Below are 21955 nucleotides of genomic sequence, written 5' to 3'. Positions count from 1 at the left end.
GATGTAAGGAATGCCATCCCAGCTTTCTTTTGATATCTGTTAGCATGGTAAATTGTTTTTCACCCCCTCATTTAAAATCTGGAGGTGTCTTTGGGTCTAACATGTGTTTCTTGTAGACAGCAAATCCATGGGTCTTGTTTTTTTTATCTGTTCTGATATCCTGTGTCTTTTGATTGGGAAATTTAGCCCATTTACATTCAGGGTAACTATTGGAAGTTATGAATTTAATGCTATTGTATTGCCTGCAAGGTGACTGTTACTGTATATTGTCTCTGTTCCTTTCTGGTCTGTTACTTTTAGGCTCTCTCTTTGCATAGAGGACCCCTTTCAATATTTCCTGTAGGGCTGGTTTGGTGTTTGCAAATTCTTTTAGTTTTTGTTTGTCCTGGAAGGTTTTTTTTTTGTCTCTCCTTCTATATTCAATGACAGCCTAGCTGGATATAGTATTCTTGGTGACAGTTTTTCTCGTTTAGTACTCTGAATATATCATGCCAGTCCTTTCTGGCCTGCCAGGTCTCTGTGGATAGCTCTGCTACCCAACTAATATTCCTACCATTGTATATTACAGACCTCTTGTTGTGAGCTGCTTCTAGGATTTTCTCCTTGTCACTGAGACTTGTAAGTTTTACTATTAGGTGATGGGGTGTGGACTTTTTTTTTTTTTTAAATATTGAGGGGGGTTCTCTGTTCCTCCTGGATTTTGATGCTTGTTCCCTTTGCCAAATTAGGGAAATTCTCTCCTATAATTTGCTCCAATATACCTTCTTCCCCCCCTCTCTCTTTTTTCTTCTTCTGGGATCCCAATTATTCTAATACTGTTTTGTTCTGGTATTACTTATCTCTCGAATTCTCCCCTTGTGGTCCAGTAGTTGTTTGTCTCTCTTTTTCTCAGCTTCTTTATTCTCCATCATTTGGTCTTCTTTATCACTAATTCTCTCTTCTGCCTCATTTATCCTAGTAGTAAAAGTCTCCATTTTTTATTGCACCTCACTAGTAGCTTTTTTTATTTCAACGTGATTACATTTTAGTTCTTTTATTTCTCCAGAAAGGGATTTTATTTCTCCAGAAAGGGATTCTCTAATATCTTCCATGCTTTTTTGAGCCCAGCTAGCACCTTGATAATTGGCATTTTGAACTCTAGTTCTGACATCTTACTAATGTCCATATTGATTAGGTCCATAGCTTTTGGTACTGCTGCTTATTCTTTTTTATTGTGGTGAGTTTTTCTACCTTGTCATTTTATCCAGATAAGAATAAATGAATGAGAGAAGAAAATACTAAAAGGGTAAAATCCCCAGAAAAATATACACTAACCAAATCAGAAGAGACCCAAAACTGGGGGTAGTAGGAAGGGGAGGAAAAAAAAATGCACACACACACACACACACACATATACATATGTGTATGTGTATGTATATTATGTGTATGTGTATATATGTGAATGTATGTATATGGATATATATATATATATATATATATATATATATATATATATTAGACTGATGAATAGAACAGAGCCACACACTTGATTTTGGGAGTATTTTGGTCTGTTAGAAGAAACTACCTCCCAAAATTTTAAAGAAAGAAAAACTTATGTGTATATATATATATATATATATATATATATATATATACAAAAATAAGGGTAAACATGATGAAGGGATGGAATATGAATATAAAGATGAAAATTAAAAAAAGATTATAAAGAAGGAATTGATTTGATAAGTTGGTTGAAAAAAAAAAAAGAGGAAAGAATGTGATCAGGCTGGAGACTAGAGCAAAGCCATGTGCTATATTTAGGGTATAGTTTGATCTATTAGAAGAAATTGTATCCCAAAATTTTAAAGGAAAAAAAAACCAATATGTTTACAAAAAATAAGGATAAATACAGCGAAGGGATAAAATATGACTATAACAATGAAAATTTAAAAATATTTTTAAAAAGGTATTGATAAGATAAAATAGTTTAAAAATGTTAAAGTTGGAAGGAGGAAAAATTAAAAAAATAGAATAAGAAAAAACTAAAGTAAAAAATTAACTTTGAAAGACTAAGAGATCATGGGAAAAAGCCATGAATTCTATATGTTGCTTTCCCCTAGTTCTGGAATTCCACAGTTCTCATTGATTGGTGAACTTGGTTTTGGCTAAACGTTCTTGCTGATCTTCTCGGGGAGGGGCCTGTTGCAGTGAATCTCAAATATCTCTGTTGGAGGCGGAATTACGCCACTAAGTAATCTGCTCATGTTTGCTCTCGGTAGCTTTTATTCCCTGAACACTTTCCATAAAGCTTTGAAAGACAGGAATGAAAATGGTGGCCTCCCAATCTTTGGCCCCTCATAGGAGCCAAAAGCCCAGGGCCCCACTCCTCAATGCGCCCCCAGAGAAAAGCAGTCACTCCCGTCTCCCTGATCTCTGGCCACACTGTGTTCAACCAGCCATTGACCTAACATTTCTATCTCTGGTGCACAGCCCCATTTGGAGTCTCCTAACCCAGCAGATTCCTGTAGCACATGCCTATACTGCTCCTCCTGAAGGAGGAAGAAGGGGGGTCTCTCCAGATATGCCACTGTGAGGTCCCTGCTGGAAGAGCCATGACCCAACTATGCCTTGGATTGTGGTTTCAGGTAACCCTGAGCTGACAGCACACTCCTTGTCTCCATCTCTCTAGCTGGCTTCCCGCTAGAGCTCTGCCACATTCAGGCATCCCTGGTCTTTCTGTGACCCTGGGGGTCCTGAGACCACACTGTCCCTGCGAGGGCTCCACCCTCTGCTTAGCATCTGGAGTGACATTCCTCAGTGGAGCAGACTTCTAAAAGTTCCAATTTTGTGCTCCACTGCTCTCTCACTTGCTGGGAGCGCCCCTCCTGCTGTGGTCTATCTTCCAATGGCTTTGGATTCACTTCCCTGAACATCCTACCTTCTGGAAAGTGGTCAATTTTCTGTTTGTAGAATTGCTGCTATTCTTCTCTTCTGTCTCTTGTTGAATTTGTAGGTGTTCAAAATGGTTTGATAACTATCTAGCTGAACTCCTAGCACCTGATGATATTTTGGTCTCTGCGATCTTGCTTCTCCCCATACATCTTTTTAAAGTCAATAATATTTTATAATTTTCTGCATCTTTTTTAGATTTATTTCTATGCATTTGATGTGTTTGGTCCTATTTTAAATTTTATTTCAGCCCCTACTCCAATTTCTACAATATAGAAATACTATGATCTTTCTTACATGTTCCTTACATCTTGTGGACATTATAAATTAGTATAACTTCTAGTAGTTTATCTTGTTTATCTGTTAATCCTTTAGATTTTCTAAATACACAATCATGTTGTCTTTGAATGATGGCAGTCTTTTGTTCTTTTCTTCCTATTTTAGACCTTTTCTATTTGTTTTACCTTATTGCTTTTGTTAACCCCTCCTGCACAATGTAACACAGAAATGGTGAGCAGCTTTCTTTTCTCAGTTCCTATCTCAGAAGGAATTATTATATATATTAGCCTGAAGTATAATGTACAGTATTTGTTAAAACCTCTCTATATTATTTTTAAAAGTTCTGTAGCTTAGATAAGAGGTTTTACCATGAGTCAATGTTGAATTTTATCAGATGATTTTATTTTTATTTCTTAAGATGATTATATGATTCCTCACTTTTTTTCTCTTAGTGTAATTTGATTTTTTAGATGTTAATTTTTATTTTGATTTTAAGATGTTAAACAATTCTTCAACCTTGGAACATTTGATTTTTAGATGTTAAACAATTCTTCAACCTTGGAACAAACCTAACTTGAATTTAATTTGCTGATATTATGTTGTGCATTTTTAAATTTACATGGATTTTCCTTGTTTATAATGTTCTTGTCAGAATTTGGCAGTGAGGTAATGATATTATACAGTAAGTTGGAAATGATTCCCTCTTTGTTCATTTGTCTGGAAAAGTTTGTAAAATTGTGGCATTTTTTTTTTCTTAAATGTTGGAGGAATATTTGTATTGATGCTACCTGGTCTGAAGATTTCTTTATATGGAATTTTAAAATCACAGATTAAATGTCTTTAATAAAATTAAGACTGATGAAACTATTTTCCTCTTTTGTCAGATTTTGTAAGTTATGTTTACAGAAATATGTCTAAATTGTCAAAAGTATTGTCATAAAGTTGTCCATAACAACATTTATACTGATGTCTCCTTTTTAATTTTCTATATTAATTATTTAGGTTTTCTCTCTCTACTACCTTCCCTTCCTTTTTCTCTTGGGTCATTTGTGCTGAAAGTCTGTCAATGTTATTTATTATTATTATTTTTTTTTTTTTAAGAAACAACTCTTAGCTTTTCTATTTCCTGAATTTCTATTCATCATTGTATTTTCCCGCTCTTCATGTTGGTCAGCTCTGAGTGAACATTTTCTTTGAGATCCTAATATTTATTATTTGGTTTTCCTTCAGCATTTACTCATTACTGTGAACATTATTTAGAAGATTTTATTTATTTATTTGTCAGAGAGAGAGAGCAAGAGAGCAAGGACATAAGCAAGGGGAGTGGCAGAGGGAGAAGGAGAAGCAAAGAGCCCAAAGTAGGACTCCATCTAAGGACTCTGTGATCATGAAGTGAACTGAATGTAGACACTTAACTGACTGAGCCACCCTTGTGTCCCACAATGAACATTTTCTAAATATTGTATTATTATTCTCAGTTACTGTGACAGAATCTTCTCTCAATACAAGCAATGAGTTTTAGGAGAACAGCACTTCCCTTTTAAAAAGAGCCAAGAGAAATGTAGACATTTGTGAACTCAAAATATGTTTTATAAATAGCTTTTGTTCCCCTGTAAAGATAGCTTAAAATAAACAAAACCCTTGCCATTAGACTCTCATTGTGTTGCAATCACTGACTAAATGTTAGTTTTCATTTTTTTTCTATTATAAAAATACATAGGACTGTATTAAAGAACAATTTGGAAAAAAAAAAAAAAAAGAAGAAAAATCTTGTCTGTTAATGCCACTACCCTCTCACAGACATGCTTAACATGTCTTCCAATTTATTTTCTTCCAATTTTGTTCCTTTGCATCTTTTTAAAACTTAATGGCAATACTTAAATTTTTTTTCTAGCTAAGTCTAATATAATAGTTTTCTTTCATTAATTGGACATAAGCATCAATTTCATTTTCTCTCAACAATTAGAAGGGAATTCTCACCCATGTACCAGTGCATTAAACACTCCAGAGCTTCTTCACCTGCCTCCTTCATCAGAGGTTATTCAGGTACTAGTTTGCTTGGGTTACTGTAACAAAATACCATAGATTGTGTGGCTAAAACAGCAGAAATATTTTCTCACAGTTCTGGAGGCTGAAAGCCTGAGGTCAGGTGTCTGCATGTTCAGGTTCTGATGGCTTGCAGACAGCCGCCTTCTGTCTGTTTTGTCATATGGACTTTTCTGAGAGCACACAGAAAGAGATCTCTCTGGTTGAACTTAATGGGGGCACTATTCTCATCATGAGGGCCTCACCCTTGTGACCTCATCTAAACCTAATTGCCAAAGGCACCATCTCCAAATACTGTCACCTTGGGGGTATTTCAATATATGAATATGGGGGGAACACAATTCAGACCACAGCACTCAGTTTATCAAAGAAGGAAAAGCCATGTTCTTTGTTCCCGCCTTCTCACACTATGTGAAGCCAGCTGAAGTTAGGAAGGAAGAGGGGTAGGAAGGTATTTTCAACTCATTGTAGAAGTGGAAAATAGATGTTTAAAAATAATAAATCCTTTTTTTAAATATCGCAAATAAAATTTTTTTGTTCACCATTAAATGTCTGAATTTTAATCAGATTCTTGGACTGGTGGCTCATATCTATCAGCTCATTCAACTTTAGCACTGTTATCATCCCCAGTAGTTTTTCCAGAACTACTGCCTTCACTGTAAGGCTCCATGAGCTTTCCCAATTCAAACTTGGGCTTCTTGAGCATTTTTACTTTTCTGACATCCTGGAGTGGAAAAGTAGACTGAACAGTCTTCTCTGTGTCTTTTCTGATGCTGTCTAGAATCAACTTATTGACCATTTCTTTCAAGTCATTTGTCTACTCCTCTAAGGTCATGGATTTTCATCATCTTTTTTCTGAATTTGGAGGTCCTGTTGGTGCTGAGTGTAAGAGGTCTAATGAATCTCATTGTTAGTTAGTTAGTTTGTTTTTGGTAAAACCAACATGAGATAGATGAAACAAAATTAATTGTCTTGACATCAACATGAACTTCAGTCATGGTCTGCCATTTTCTGACCATGGAGCACATTTTGTTGTGGGTAAGATCCTTGCCATGGAAATCAATCAGGTAGTTTTTGCCCTGAACATCTTCAATAATTAGCTTGAATTTTCGAAATGCAGCTTCATCATTCCACAGATCAAGGGTCACTTCAAAAACATGACCCTTGAGGCCATCAGATGGGATTTGTGTTCCTTGAGTTCTTGTGAGTAGTGTTTTTCCAATATTTCTTATATTGACCATAGCTGGTGTTTTTCTATCATACAATCTTTCTTAGAAAATGGATCAATGACTTTCTTCTTCCATTTTTGCTGTCTTTCATAAGGTGCTTGTTCTTGCCCTAAGTTAATAAGTTCTAAATGTTCTAAATAGATTGTGTTTGTTTTTTTTTCATGAATCCACTATATTATAATAGGTATAGAGGTATAGAAGTATAGAGGTATAGAGGTATAGAGGGAGGGAGATGATGCTTGCCTTGTGTATATTTAGACTGTTGTTTCTTGCCTTTTTGATTCTGTGGTCACCTATCTCCCCCAGTTCTACTGTGATCATTAAGTACCTTCTCATACACATTTTCATTTATTGATGTAATGTCAGTTATTATTTTGTACCAAGGTGATTCCAAGAATTATTTGAAAAAGCTGAAACTTAAGATATTTAAAACATTTTTATTTTATTTTTTGCATCAGTGGCTTCTAAAAACATTAACTGAAGGATAGGTGCTTATAATAAAATACTAGAATAAATTTGTTCTTAATATAATAATATATTTTGTATCATTCCTTATTGGTAATAAGTTTCTTTTTACAAGTTGTGTCCTTGATTCTCATGGGATATTCAGGCATAGTTGATCTAACCTTTCCCATTGTTTAGATGAAGAAACTAAATATTAAAAAGTTTGCAAGGAGCTCAAATCTCACAAGTATCAGGTTTCTTATTTCTAGTTCTTATACTATTTTACTGTATTGCTTTATATATGTTCATATTGTCTTATATGTATCTATGACTATTTTGTATCTATTATATCTATGACATACAAAATTAGGATGATTTCTTCATTATCTTTTTTTTTTTTTTTTAAGTAAACACCACATCCAACATGGGGCTTGAACTCATGACCCCAAGATCAAGAGTTTCATGTTTCACTGAGTGAGCCAGCCAGGTTCCCCTAACATTTGATATTTTAAGACTATATTTCCTGATAAAACAGAGTGATTCAATATAGGGTGGGCTTATGCGTATTTTGTAGTACATAAAATGTTATGAACTAAAGGGTAGTGTCAATTTGTGTAATTTTTGAGTTTTTGTGATTTTGAGTTTGTGTGATTTTGAGTTTTTCCCATATAATCTAAATATGGTGTTTCTCACTATTGTATGTATTTTTAGAAGTACATTTTCCGGGGCGCCTGGGTGGCTCAGTGGGTTAAAGCCTTTACCTTCAGCTCAGGTCATGGTCCCAGGGTCTTGGGATTGAGCCCCACATCTGGCTCTCTGCTCAGCCCGGGGAGCCTGCTTCCCTTCTTCTCTCTGCCTGCCTCTCTGCCTACTTGTGATCTCTGTCAAATAAATAAATAAAATCTTAAAAAAAAAAAGAAGTACATTTTCCACCAGTCTTACAAGTTTATCAATAATGTTACTACATCATGTACAGTTTTAGAGAGTTAGCCTTTATGTTGAATTATAAATTATAAATTATAAATTAGCTTGTATTGCTGTTTCAGTATGTAACAACATATTAGGAAAGATAGCTTTCTTACATTATTTCCCACTGTTCACCTTAATAGACATTTCATAAAAATAGAAGTGTTTTACTGCCTCAAAATGTACCTTGCCTCATCTTCTTTAGGAAAATCTAAAAAGTATTTTTAATGTGCCCAATTCTAAATAATAAAAAATTTTCATGCTGGGAGAAATACATACTATGATATTAAAAATGTTCAGCAAATCTCTAAGAGATGCTTGAGGAATGTGAAAAAGCTCTTTTCATTCCATTACAAGAATACTTGTGTCTTGAATCCAGGTATCTCTCTCTGTTTATTGTGTGCTCTATCCGGAAAAGGAAAACCAACAGGGTTTAGTTAATTTCAGTTAAGCTAATTTCTGAAATTTCAAGAGATTAAATATATTGTCTATAAATATTGATGGTGGCAGGAAGATACATTACATAGCGGATTACAGATATTTTTTATTCAAAATAATCTTGAAATATAACATTTTAATGATCACAAGTAGGTAATTCATTTGTATATCTTGAAGCAAGATTGAAAGGGCATCTTTAGACCAATGATGTACAATAGAAATAAAATGTGAGACATACTTGTAATTTGAATTTTCTGGTAGCCACATTCAGTAAGAGAGACAGATGAAATAAATTTTAAACACATTTACTTTAACCTGATATATATAAAATTTATCATTTATATGTAATCAATTTGAAAGATTATTAGTATATTTTATATTCCTTTTATTTTCTTATCATCTTTGAAATCTGGTGTATGATTTAAAATACAGCACAGATCAGTTCATACTGGCCGCATTTCAAATGCACATAGCCACGCATTACTGCAGTAAGAACACAGCCTTGGATTTTGGGTTCTAGTGGACATCAATCTCTCATGCTTGGCACATAGTAAATGGACAATAAATGCTTGAAGAAAAAGAAGAAAAAAGGTAGCAAATTTAGGTCACACAAGTTAGTAGTCTAATCAGACTATATATATCTACTTACTAGATGGATCTGAATTGTCATACATTAGATGACATAATCTATCCACTTCTTTTAGATCTTATAAACTGCCCTGCCAAACATTACATTTTTTCAGTTAAAGTGAGTAGAAAGAGCGAAACTAGAATCAGAGTAGGAGGTTCTTGGCATCAAGATTATAGCTGAGGACAATTATGTTAAATTGCTTAGCATGCTGTGGAATTAATTGCCCATGATCTTATCATTATAAATATTTAATATTTAATTTATAAAACATCCTTTAAACATGCAAGCCTACATTCATATGTGTGAACATTTTGGTAAATAAGCTTCAGTCTGATAGTTTAAAAAGTTAATGGCATAATCACTTCAGATCTTCTCATTTCCCTTCTGCTCAGACCTCACCCACGGCTCAGGAACTTGCAGTAACAAATAGAAGCATAATCTCTTCTTTCCTCCATCCACACATACACATACACATACACAATACAACACATATGCAGAGATGTGCAAAAAACATACATGTATGGTAAGGGGTTGGCTTCATGGGCATGTGACCCTGCTGTCACACAGAACACCATCCTCAGAACAGAGTCAGCTCTGGGGATTAATGCTCTGTGATTGCCCTCTTGAACTTCTTAAGAACTTAACCTTTAAACTTGTGGTTTTGTAAGTGAGTCTGATAGGATAATAGAATAAGCATGGGAAGCTTGAAATCTGAGTTCACAAGTGGTCCCACCTCCTGTTTTCCGACCTGTCCTTCACCTCTAGGATGGAGTCTTGACCAACCACTCCCTTGTTCCAGCCTAGTGACTGCAGATACCCTCTGTCCCATTTGCGTTTGTAGGTCAGGGAGCATCTGGTGAATGAGTGCAGTCTGCACACCTGAGGACATGCCCTCACCCAGCAAGTGTTCCCATACTCAAGAGAGCATAACAATATATTGCAAATAAAAACCACTATGATAGACTGAGAGAGACCAATGAATAAATGAAAATCTCGTATGATGTGGTAGATAATTATAAAGTTAACCCTGTGTGAGCAGGGTGTGAACACAGATCATTAAATAGAATATTGTCAGCAATATTCTATTTTATAGATACAGTTATAAATGTGAAATATAATTATATCTATATCTGTAGTTATATCTACATTTTATAGATATAGTTATAAATGTGAAATTTGAAACAGAATATTGCTGACAATATTCTATTTTTTTTTTAATTAATTTTTTATTTTTTATAAACATATATTTTTATCCCCAGGGGTACAGGTCTGTGAATCACCAGGTTTACACACTTCACAGCACTCACCAAAGCACATACCCTCCCCAATGTCCATAATCCCACCCCCTTCTCCCAAACCCCCTCCCCACAGCAACCCTCAGTTTGTTTTGTGAGATTAAGAGTCACTTATGGTTTGTCTCCCTCCCAATCCCATCTTGTTTCATTGATTCTTCTCCTACCCATTTAAGCCCCCATGTTGCATCACCACTTCCTCATATCAGGGAGATCATATGATAGTTGTCTTTCTCTGCTTGACTTATTTCGCTAAGCATGATACGCTCTAGTTCCATCCATGTTGTCGCAAATGGCAAGATTTCATTTCTTTTGATGGCTGCATAGTATTCCATTGTGTATATATACCACATCTTCTTGATCCATTCATCTGTTGATGGACATCTAGGTTCTTTCCATAGTTTGGCTGTTGTGGACATTGCTGCTATAAACATTCGGGTGCATGTGCCCCTTTGGATCACTACGTTTGTATCCTTAGGGTAAATACCCAATAGTGCAATTGCTGGGTCATAGGGCAGTTCTATTTTCAACATTTTGAGGAACCTCCATGCTGTTTTCCAGAGTGGCTGCACCAGCTTGCATTCCCACCAACAGGAGGAGGGTTCCCCTTTCTCCGCATCCTCGCCAGCATCTGTCATTTCCTGACTTGTTGATTTTAGCCATTCTGACTGGTGTGAGGTGATATCTCATTGTGGTTTTGATTTGTATTTCCCTGATGCCCAGTGATATGGAGCACTTTTTCATGTGTCTGTTGGCCATCTGGATGTCTTCTTTGCAGAAATGTCTGTTCATGTCCTCTGCCCATTTCTTGATTGGATTATTTGTTCTTTGGGTGTTGAGTTTGCTAAGTTCTTTATAGATTCTGGACACTAGTCCTTTATCTGATATGTCGTTTGCAAATATCTTCTCCCATTCTGTCAGTTGTCTTTTGATTTTGTTAACTGTTTCCTTTGCTGTGCAAAAGCTTTTGATCTTGATGAAATCCCAATAGTTCATTTTTGCCCTTGTTTCCCTTGCCTTTGGCGTTTTTCCTAGGAAGATGTTGCTGCGGCAGAGGTCAAAGAGGTTGCTGCCTGTGTTCTCCTCAAGGATTTTGATGGATTCCTTTCGCACATTGAGGTCCTTCATCCATTTTGAGTCTATTTTTGTGCGTGGTGTAAGGAAATGGTCCAATTTCATTTTTCTGCATGTGGCTGTCCAATTTTCCCAGGACCATTTATTGAAGAGGCTGTCTTTTTGCCATTGGACATTCTTTCCTGCTTTGTCGAAGATTAGTTGACCATAGAGTTGAGGGTCTATTTCTGGGCTCTCTATTCTGTTCCATTGATCTATGTGTCTGTTTTTGTGCCAGTACCATGCTGTCTTGATGACGACAGCTTTGTAATAGAGCTTGAAGTCCGGAATTGTGATGCCACCAACGTTGGCTTTCTTTTTCAATATCCCTTTGGCTATTCGAGGTCTTTTCTGGTTCCATATAAATTTTAGCATTATTTGTTCCATTTCTTTGAAAAAGATGGATGGTACTTTGATAGGAATTGCATTAAATGTGTAGATTGCTTTAGGTAGCATAGACATTTTCAGAATATTTATTCTTCCAATCCAGGAGCATGGAACATTTTTCCATTTCTTTGTGTCTTCCTCAATTTCTTTCATGAGTACTTTATAGTTTTCTGAGTATAGATTCTGTGTCTCTTTGGTTAGGTTTATTCCTAGGTATCTTATGGTTTTGGGTGCAATTGTAAATGGGATTGACTCCTTAATTTCTCTTTCTTCTGTCTTGCTGTTGGTGTAGAGAAATGCAACTGATTTCTGTGCATTGATTTTATATCCTGACACTTTACTGAATTCCTGTATAAGTTCTAGCAGTTTTGGAGTGGAGTCTTTTGGGTTTTCCACATATAGTATCATATCATCTGCGAAGAGTGATAATTTGACTTCTTCTTTGCCGATTTGGATGCCTTTAATTTCCTTTTGTTGTCTGATTGCTGAGGCTAGGACCTCTAGTACTATGTTGAATAGCAGTGGTGATAATGGACATCCCTGCCGTGTTCCTGACCTTAGCGGAAAAGCTTTCAGTTTTTCTCCATTGAGAATGATATTTGCGGTGGGTTTTTCATAGATGGCTTTGATGATATTGAGGTATGTGCCCTCTATCCCTACACTTTGAAGAGTTTTGATCAGGAAGGGATGCTGTACTTTGTCAAATGCTTTTTCAGCATCTATTGAGAGTATCATATGGTTCTTGTTCTTTCTTTTATTGATGTGTTGTATCACATTGAGTGATGTGCGGATGTTGAACCAACCTTGCAGCCCTGGAATAAATCCCACTTGGTCGTGGTGAATAATCTTTTTAATGTACTGTTGAATCCTATTGGCTAGTATTTTGTTGAGTATTTTCGCATCTGTGTTCATCAAGGATATCGGTCTATAGCTCTCTTTTTTGGTGGGATCCTTGTCTGGTTTTGGGATCAAGGTGATGCTGGCCTCATAAAATGAGTTTGGAAGTTTTCCTTCCATTTCTATTTTTTGGAACAGTTTCAGGAGAATAGGATTTAGTTCTTCTTTAAATGTTTGGTAGAATTCCCCCGGGAAGCCGTCTGTCCCTGGGCTTTTGTTTGTTTGGAGATTGTTAATGACTGTTTCAATCTCCTTACTGGTTATGGGTCTGTTCAGGCTTTCTACTTCTTCCTGGTTCAGTTGTGGTAGTTTATATGTTTCTAGGAATGCATCCATTTCTTCCAGATTGTCAAATTTATTGGCGTAGAGTTGCTCATAGTATGTTCTTATAATAGTTTGTATTTCTTTGGTGTTAGTTGTGATCTCTCCTCTTTCATTCATGATTTTATTTATTTGGGTCCTTTCTCTTTTCTTTTTGATAAGTCGGGCCAGGGGTTTATCAATTTTATTAATTCTTTCAAAGAACCAGCTCCTAGTTTCGTTGATTTGTTCTATTGTTTTTTTGGTTTCTATTTCATTGATTTCTGCTCTGATCTTTATGATTTCTCTTCTCCTGCTGGGCTTAGGGTTTCTTTCTTGTTCTTTCTCCAGCTCCTTTAGGTGTAGGGTTAGGTTGTGTACCTGAGACCTTTCTTGTTTCTTGAGAAAGGCTTGTACCGCTATATATTTTCCTCTCAGGACTGCCTTTGTTGTGTCCCACAGATTTTGAACCGTTGTATTTTCATTATCATTTGTTTCCATGATTTTTTTCAATTCTTCTTTAATTTCCCGGTTGACCCATTCATTCTTTAGAAGGATGCTGTTTAGTCTCCATGTATTTGGGTTCTTTCCAAACTTCCTTTTGTGGTTGAGCTCTAGCTTTAGAGCACTGTGGTCTGAAAATATGCAGGGAATGATCCCAATCTTTTGATACCGGTTGAGTCCTGATTTAGGACCGAGGATGTGATCTATTCTGGAGAATGTTCCATGTGCACTAGAGAAGAATGTGTATTCTGTTGCTTTGGGATGAAATATTCTGAATATATCTGTGATGTCCATCTGGTCCAGTGTGTCGTTTAAGGCCTTTATTTCCTTGCTGATCTTTTGCTTGGATGATCTGTCCATTTCAGTGAGGGGAGTGTTAAAGTCCCCTACTATTATTGTATTATTGTTGATGTGTTTCTTTGATTTTGTTATTAATTGGTTTATATAGTTGGCTGCTCCCACGTTGGGGGCATAGATATTTAAAATTGTTAAATCTTCTTGTTGGACAGACCCTTTGAGTATGATATAGTGTCCTTCCTCATCTCTTATTATAGTCTTTGGCTTAAAATCTAATTGATCTGATATAAGGATTGCCACTCCTGCTTTCTTCTGATGTCCATTAGCATGGTAAATTCTTTTCCACCCCCTCACTTTAAATCTGGAGGTGTCTTCGGGCTTAAAATGAGTTTCTTGGAGGCAACATATAGATGGGTTTTGTTTTTTTTATCCATTCTGATACCCTGTGTCTTTTGACAGGGGCATTTAGCCCATTAACATTCAGGGTAACTATTGAGAGATATGAATTTAGTGCCATTGTATTGCCTGTAAGTTGACTGTTACTGTATATGGTCTCTGTTCCTTTCTGATCTACCACTTGTAGGCTCTCTCTTTGCTTAGAGGACCCCTTTCAATATTTCCTGTAGAGCTGGTTTGGTGTTTGCAAATTCTTTCAGTTTTTGTTTGTCCTGGAAGCTTTTAATCTCTCCTTCTATTTTCAATGATAGCCTAGCTGGATATAGTATTCTTGGCTGCATGTTTTTCTCGTTTAGTGCTCTGAAAATATCATGCCAGCTCTTTCTGGCCTGTCAGGTCTCTGTGGATAAGTCAGCTGCCAATCTAATATTTTTACCATTGTATGTTACAGAGTTCTTTTCCCGGGCTGCTTTCAGGATTTTCTCTTTGTCACTGAGACTTGTAAATTTTACTATTAGGTGACGGGGTGTGGGCCTATTCCTATTGATTTTGAGGGGCGTTCTCTGAACCTCCTGAATTTTGATGCTCGTTCCCTTTGCCATATTGGGGAAATTCTCCCCAATAATTCTCTCCAGTATACCTTCTGCTCCCCTCTCTCTTTCTTCTTCTTCTGGAATCCCAATTATTCTAATGTTGTTTCGTCTTATGGTGTCACTTATCTCTCGAATTCTCCCCTCGTGGTCCAGTAGCTGTTTGTCCCTCTTTTGCTCAGCTTCTTTATTCTCTGTCATTTGGTCTTCTATATCACTAATTCTTTCTTCTGCCTCATTTATCCTAGCAGTGAGAGCCTCCATTTTTGATTGCACCTCATTAATAGCTTTTTTGATTTCAACTTGGTTAGATTTTTAGTTCTTTTATTTCTCCAGAAATAGGGTTTCTCTAATATCTTCCATGCCTTTTTCGAGCCCGGCTAGAACCTTGAGAATTGTCATTCTGAACTCTAGATCTGACATATTACCAATGTCTGTATTGATTAGGTCCCTAGCCTTCGGTACTGCCTCTTGTTCTTTTTTTTGTGTTGAATTTTTCTGTCTTGTCATTTTGTCCAGATAAGAGTATATGAAGGGGCAAGTAAAATACTAAAAGGGTGGCAAGAACCCCTGGAAAAAATGCTTTAACCAAATTAGAAGAGATCCAAAATCGTGAGGGGCGAGAAAGGGGATAAAAAGAGGTTCAAAAAGGGAGAAAGAAAAAAAAAGAAAAAGAAAAAAAAAAAGAGAAGAAAAGAATTAAAAAAAAAGAAAACACCTAAGAAAAATGTAAAAAATAAAAATTAAAAAAAATATATATTAGATAAACTAGTAAAAAATCGTTAAAAAAGAAAAAGGTAACAGTTAAAAAAAAAATTTTTTTTTACCCGAAGGCGAGAGAAAAAAAAACAAAAAATGAAAAAGAAAAAAAAATTAAATTAACTGCAAGACTAAAAAAAAATCACAGGGAAAAAACCATGAGTTCCGTGCTTGGCTTTCTCCTCCTCTGGAATTCTGCTGCTCTCCTTGGTATTGAAACCGCACTTCTTGGTAGGTGAACTTGGTCTCAGCTGGATTTCTTGTTGATCTTCTGGGGGAGGGGCCTGTTGTAGTGATTCTCAAGTGTCTTTGCCCCAGGCGGAATTACACCGCCCTTACCTGGGGCCGGGGTGAGTAATCCGCTCGGCTTTGCTTTTAGGAGCTTTTGTTCCCTGAGCCTTTCCGTAGAGTTCCGGAGGACGGGAATACAAATGGCGGCCTCCTGGTCTCTGGCCCGGAGGAGCCGAGAGCCCAGGGCCCCACTCCTCAGTGCGCCCTCAGAGAACAGCGCCCAGTTACTCCCGTCTGCCTGACCTCCGGCCGCGCTCCGAGCTCACTGAGCCTGCGACCGGTTCAAGGTAACACCGAGCTGTGAGCTTACTGTCGGCTCTGTCTCTGTAGCCGGCTTTCCCGTTTCAATACCCGCAAGGTCTGCGACACTCAGACACCCCCGATCCTTCTGTGACCCTGCGGGACCTGAGGCCACGCTGAACCCGCGTGGGCTTCGCCCCGGTTTAGCCTCTGGAGCGATGTCCCTCAGTGGAACAGACTTTTAAAAGTCCTGATTTTGTGCACGGTTGCTCCGCCGCTTGCCGGGAGCCGGCCCCTCCCCCCGGGGTCTATCTTCCCGTCGCTTTGGATTCACCTCTCCGCCGGTCCTACCTTTCAGAAAGTGGTTGTTTTTCTGTTTCCAGAATTGCTGTTCTTCTTCTCTTCGATCTGCCGATGGATTTTCAGGTGTTTGCAATCTTTAGATAAGCTATCTAGCTGATCTCCGGCTAGCTGAAGCAGTCCCAGCCTGCTACTTCTCCGCCATCTTGACTCCAACAATGGAGCGACAATATTCTATTTTATAGATTTAGTTACCCCACCCCCACCTGGTCTCTTCCTAATTGGAACACTTACTCACCTCTCAGTGTTAACCACCAGCTTTGGTTTTGTGATAACAATTTTCATGCTTTTCTCTCTAGTCTTACCTCCCAGACTGATGATTCTTTGTGTCTATTTAAAACATTTATATAAATTAATTTGTACTGTGTATATTTCATATGCCCTGTTTTGCTCAACACTGTTTGCAAAAATTTCCCATGCTGTTATAAACTACTGCAGCTTGTTCATTTTCACTAATGTATAGTATACCATTTTAGGGCCATGTCATCTGATATTTAGTCTACCTGAAGAACATTTGAGTTGTTTTCACTTTAGGGCTGTATCGGTACTATTATGTATGTCTCCTGTTGTGCATCTGCAAAGGGTTCTCTAGGATATATACCAAGAAGAGATTTTCTGGTTCATGGGTTATATATACCTTAAACTTCTCTATAATGCCTGTATTCCAAGGCTGGTACTAATTCATGTTCATACTTGCCAGGAATGAACAATCTTATTGTTGTACATTGTTAAAATTGTAAAATTTGTGCCAATCAGTTGGGATTCAGTGTTTAAAAACATTTTAAAAAAAAATATTTATTTATTTATTGTAAAGAGAAACAGAGATAGAGAAAGAAGGTGCACAAGCAGGAAGGGCAAGGAGAGGGGTAGAGAATCTCATTCAGACCTCGTGCTGGGAATGGAGTCCAACTGGGGGCTCTATCCCATGACGTTGAGATCATGACCTGAGCTGAAATGAAGAGTTGGATGCCTAACTGACTATACCACCCAGCTGCCCCACATTTAAAAAATTTTTTAAATACTGGGGTACCTGTGGTGAACTTGGTTAAGGGTCTGATGCTTAGTTTCAGCTCAGGTTGTGGTTTCAGGGTCTTAGGATCAAGCCTGTGTGGAAGCTCCATGCTCAGCAGGGATTCTGCTCTCTCTTCTTTCCTTTCCATTTGCCCCTCCCCTACCTGTGAGTGCGTGCACACACACACACACTCTCTCTCTCTCTCTAATAAATAAATGAATCTTTAAAATTTTTAAAAAAATATTTGCATTTCTCTGATTATTGATTAGATTGAACACTCTTACACATGCTTCTTGGCTCTTTGGATTTCCTTTTAAAAAAATCTTGTTTGCTTACTTTTTTCATTTTTCTTTTGAGTTACTGCCTTTTTCTTATTGAGTTTTAAAAATTTCTCATTTAATTTCATAAACTGCATCTTTGTTAGTTGCATGTGTTGAAAAAAATTTCTCTGTCTCCATGGTTTATCTTCATATTCTCTTTTATGGTGCCATGACAAATAGAAATTGAATTTATCAGTGTTTCCTTTATTACTATTTCCTTTTGTATCTTGTTTGTAAACTTCAGTGTAAAACTATTACTACCTAAAGTTCATTAAATTAATGTTCATTAATGTCTTCTAAATTATCATAGTTTTTATGTTTATATTCAGGTTATATTTAGGTTATGTGTATATTTAGGTTCTTGAAGTGTATTTTTGTGCAAGGTGTGAGAGAAGGGTCCAGTTTCATTCCTTCCCCATGCTCCCCACCCCCCCCCTGCCATAGTGACACTCAGTTGTCCTAGACATATTTATTGAAAAGCTTCTCTTTACCCAGTGGTCCTCTGGCCCACCTCTTTCATAATCTAAATGTCTACATATGCACAGGTCTCTTGCTGTGTTTTATTCTGTTCCACTCATCTGTCTAGTCTTGGAAGAGTATCACATGCTTCTAATTGCCATCAATTTATAATAAATTTTGTGTATACTTTTTTATCTGTTTGTGTCAGGAAGTCAATTCCCATAGCAGTTAGTATTTCAAACACAGAAAAGATATTTTCATTATATATAACTATGACTCTTTCCCATGAACAGTAATGGAATGTATATATATCTATCTATTCTTCCTTCTTGTCTCCTTTATTCACCACCAAATTTTATCAGATATATCTTTTTCTTAGTATATAGGTAAACATGATAATGATTTCACTCATGTGTGGAATTTAAGAAACAAAAGAAATGAGCAAAGGAGAAAAAAAAAGAGAGAGAGAAAGAAGGAGGGGCAAAAAATAGAAACAGACCCTTAACTATAGAGAACAAATTGATGGTTACCAGAGTGGAGGTTGGTGGGGAGATGGCTTAAATAGATGATGAGGATAAAGGAGGACACTTGTTATGATGAACACTGGGTATTGTATGGAAGTGTTGAACTACTATATTGTACACTGATAATTAATATTACACTGTATGTTAACAGTATAAGAATTTAAATAAAAACTTAAAAAAAGAGTATGCACGGTGAAGTAAAATGGTATTCATACTTTAAATATACCTATTTTTGTACAAAGTGATTTACTGATTCCAAATGAGACTTATTCCCTTTTACTATAAAAGATGTGGAAATCAGCTACGTAGGTCATTTACCAACTAACTTCTTTTCCTTCTCAAAATTTTGATAAGTTACTTATTGATCATGTAATCTAGGCTAGGATAAAATTCTTATGTCATGCTCATTTTTTATAGACATTTCTCTACTGGCTTCTAGCTTGCAGCTTTGCTTTTTATAGATATATTGTTCTTTTTGTCTGGATATTCAAAGGATTTTTTTATTTCTGAATTCTTATAATATTTCTGAGCTATGTTTTGGTGAGCATTATGCTGTGACAATTTTTTCCCTGATATAAAGTATGTCCTTCAGTATGTTTTTAATATATTTTTATTCTATTACTTTGTTTCCTTTCTTCTTTTGCCTGTTTCCTATGTCTATCATTTTTTCTTATAATCCTTTTAAAATTTCTTTTTTATATTTCATGTTCACCTTTATCACTTCTATTTTCAGTGCTCTGTACTCTGTCTTCATTTCTCCAAATGATTTAATTTTTTTCCCTTTATTTCTTTTTGGGCTCCATCAACTCAAGCAATGATCTCTATTGTGTCTCCAAATCTTTCTTCAGCTTTTATATCCCTTTTTTGAGTATTCTTTAAATAGAAGTAATTATCTTTTTTCCTCCAAAAACTTTCTTAGGCAGTATGTTTGGTCAAAATGTTTATCTTAGTTGTGACAATATTATTCACCTTTTTTTCCTCTCTGGAAACACTTTTCTCATGGTATTCATGTGTTATTTTTAAAAATACCTTTTCCATTTTATTTGTTTCTGCAATATTTTTATATATATTTTAAGCTAGATGATGATGATATTTATATATATTTTTATGCTAGATGATGATGATAGATGATGATGACGATGGCGATGACGATGACTCACTTTGAGTGGGGTGCATTCTTCCTGGAGCAGCCATTTGTAGGAGGTTGCAGATAGGAGTGGCCAGAGCAGTGTTCTAGGTTAATGGAAAATACCTTTAATGATACGGATCTGTGGTGTGCATGAGTTCTTTTAGCCTTTGCTTCTCCCCAGCTATTTTATTTGTACCTTGAAGGACAGCTCACATTGCTGAATTTCTTTCCTTACCCCCATTTCAACTGGAGGTTGAGTACTGAAAATCTGCTTCATCTATGTATTTCCTCATTCTGTCAGTTCCACCTTCCCATCTTCTGAAGACTGGAAAGTCTTAATGTCCTGAAAATTTGGTTCAGGGCACTTCTGCTGTCAGAATAAACACCTTATTTTCATTTTTCCCCCTAAAGAGGTTTGCTCCCCAAGATGTGGCTACTTATATTGGAGAACTATTCTCTGCATTAATGGAGATTGGCAACTGTGGTGTCTTTAATTTCCTCTTCTTGCACTTCCATATAATTTTCATCTGTATTTGGAGTTTCTCTCATAATGTGCTTCTGGGTTTTAGATGGCATCTGATTTCATTAAAGGAATTTTTTTATGTTTAATTTTTATTATTGGCTTTGGACTATTTCCAAGAGTAGAAGGGGCCAAGATTGTATTTTTTTCCACAATTTGTAAACCAGAAGATATGATATGTTTTGAGGAACTCAAGCAAATACCAGCAAGGAAGCCTCCCTGAGAGAGTTATAATCCATACATTAATCTTTAACACAAAATATATTATTACTGTACTTTTATGTTAAATGATAGTCTAATAACTTCCTCAAAAGTTACTGATAAAATGTTAAATGTACAATGACATTTTTATAGAGTTCATTAGTTTGTTAGTGTTGCTGTAACAAGTTACCCCAACCAAATGACTTAAACCAACAGTAATTTATTGTCTCACAGTTCTGGAGGCCAGAAATCTGAAACCAAGGTATTGGTAGGGTCATGCTTTCTCTGAGGTCTTTCTTTTATTCTCCAGTTTGTGATATCCCTAGGTGCTACTTGTCCTGTGGCAGCACAGTTACCAGTCTTTGTCTCTGATTTTATATTTATGTCTTCTGTATGCCTCTGTGTTTCTCCTTTTCTTTTAAGGATATGAGTCATACTGGATTAAGGGCCCACTCTACTTCAATATGACCTCATCTTAATCTAACTAATTATATCTGCAATGACCTTTGTTTCCAAAAAACAGTCATATTCTGAGATACAGGGGTTTAGAATTCAACATACCTTTCTGGGGGACACAATTCAATGTAGAGCATAGTGGGTAGTATCTTTTGGTAGATAATAGATTAGCTTATTATTCTAACACTATTTTTTAACAGATAAACAATGTTGTTGTGAAACAACTGTAAAATATTCTTAAAAAACACAAATATTGTGTATTTTATGACAGTTATATTGAACCATTGAGATATATTGATTTCCTTATTTTAATACCATGTTTATATTTGTATCATTTCTAAATTGAGAAAAAGGTGTTTGAAGACCTACCAGTGATTAATATCGTAGATGTAAATATAGTCCAATGTTACTTAGTTAGTTATCTACTCATGGGCAGATAAATATGTATATAAGACTGTAAAATATGTTACCATGTAGGCAAGAAAATGTGGACATTGGAATGGCCCTTCTTTTTGGATAAATGTGATCTATTAAACTTTGATTTTAATAATTTGACAATTCTGATGAGGCACTTATTTCAGTTAATGGTAGGAAGAAATATTATTTGGATAAATTGCCCCTTTTGAAATAATAAAATATGTTAGCTAAATTTTGTTTTGAAAACTATATTAAAAAGTCACTGAAGGACTAAAAAGACAGTGGGAAATGTTCCAGGCCAGTTTTTCTTTGACCATCTAAAACTAGAGTGGGAAGCAGAATATTGGAATGCCAAACCTGTTTATGCCGTGAAGGCATTGTTGTGCTGCACAGTTGGGAAAAGCAAGCATGTGGATAAGGAGGACAGTGTCGAGGCTTAGAATCTGTCTCTGCTGGAGATTTTTACACAAAACCTCCCCACATTAAGCTAGGGTAAGAGCAAATTAGAATGAAACCCATTCCTTTTCCAT

General features: G+C 36.2%; 1 protein-coding gene across 12 annotated transcripts in view; it reads left to right on the top strand.

The window, feature by feature from the left end:
* IQCM (IQ motif containing M) overlaps positions 1-21955 on the top strand; it is a 482329-nt gene that overhangs the window by 152903 nt on the left and 307471 nt on the right. The gene's annotated exons all lie outside the window — the stretch shown is intronic.

Source organism: Mustela erminea, chromosome 2, assembly GCF_009829155.1.
Source record: "Mustela erminea isolate mMusErm1 chromosome 2, mMusErm1.Pri, whole genome shotgun sequence".
Lineage (NCBI taxonomy): Eukaryota > Metazoa > Chordata > Mammalia > Carnivora > Mustelidae > Mustela > Mustela erminea.
The sequence above is the reverse complement of the archived record's forward strand: the minus strand, read 5'-3'. Positions and strand labels throughout refer to the sequence as shown.